Genomic DNA, 1,172 nt, shown 5'->3' on the forward strand with positions numbered 1-1,172 from the left:
ATCCATTAATACCTGACACTGAGCATAGTCCAGAAAACTGGAAGCAGATATTGAAAATGAGCAAATTTCAACAGGCCTAATGCAGATGTGATGAACCAGTTATAAATATTCAATCCAGGAAGCTCTGTCACTAAGGATGGATAGCATTCCTGTTACGAATAACTGTAAGGCTCTATGCCCTAGATGGCATTGCTCTGCAACATTAGAAAACCCACTTCTAAAATCCAAGCTCTCCCTGCAGTCAGCACAAAAGAATTTCAGGCAGGACAAGTGTTGATTTAAGTTCACACACAAAGCAGAGCTCTCTCTTTAAAATGTTACTTGTTTGAGACATTTGCACGGCAGCTGATACATTAATTATGCCACTTTTCCTTTTCCCCAGTTATTCTTTAAAGGCTCACTTGTAAAATCTTCTTGTGTGCACAGTCTGAAGCGGTTTCACTGCACCTGCTCTCTCCAGGCTGTGGTATATTCAATTGTTTTTGTTTATTCTGTGCTACTCCTCTTCTCTAGCGATTTGCTTGGCACTGTGAAGAGAGCGCTGTTTGTTCCCCACAGCCAGAGGCTGAAGATCAGCCTCCTCCTCCTCTCTGAATGCTGCAGCCTGCTCGAGGCAGCTGGACGGGAAGTGGGCACATGCTCAGCTGTGCCCAGAGGGCTGATCACCATTGCAGCAGGGAGGAAAACCACGCAAAACCAACATACCTGCAGCTCATCCCAAGTCCCGTGTCTCCACACTGCCCTCCCAAGGCATGGCCACACGCTGCCTCTGCTTCAGCGTTCCAGCAAGCACAGCGTGCTTGGGACTCCCCGAGTGCATCCACCTCCCAGCGCCACAGGCTGACTGGAAGCTGCGCTTCAGGAGCTGTGCAGCCCAGCAGCAACCCGGAGGCTGCCCAGTTTTAGGCAGCAGAGCAATTTTACTTTGGCACTAAAAGCTCTAACGATTAAGCCCTTGTCTTCCAGGGTGTGGTTAACCTGTCTAGGATGTCCATGTCCTAGCATGCCCGTGCAAGGATGGGGAGAAGCCTCAGGTAGGAAGTCTCACCTGGAGCTGGCATGTGTGCACGAGAGCTGTACGGAAATGCCCCAGCCTTCCTGCAGTGCAAAACCCCATTGCTTTGGGATGCCAAGCAGCCCCGCGACGTCCTGCTCAGCATGCACACACTCTT

The sequence above is a fragment of the Corvus brachyrhynchos genome, unplaced genomic scaffold, assembly GCF_000691975.1.
Source record: "Corvus brachyrhynchos isolate BGI_N302 unplaced genomic scaffold, ASM69197v1 scaffold133, whole genome shotgun sequence".
NCBI classification, from domain to species: domain Eukaryota; kingdom Metazoa; phylum Chordata; class Aves; order Passeriformes; family Corvidae; genus Corvus; species Corvus brachyrhynchos.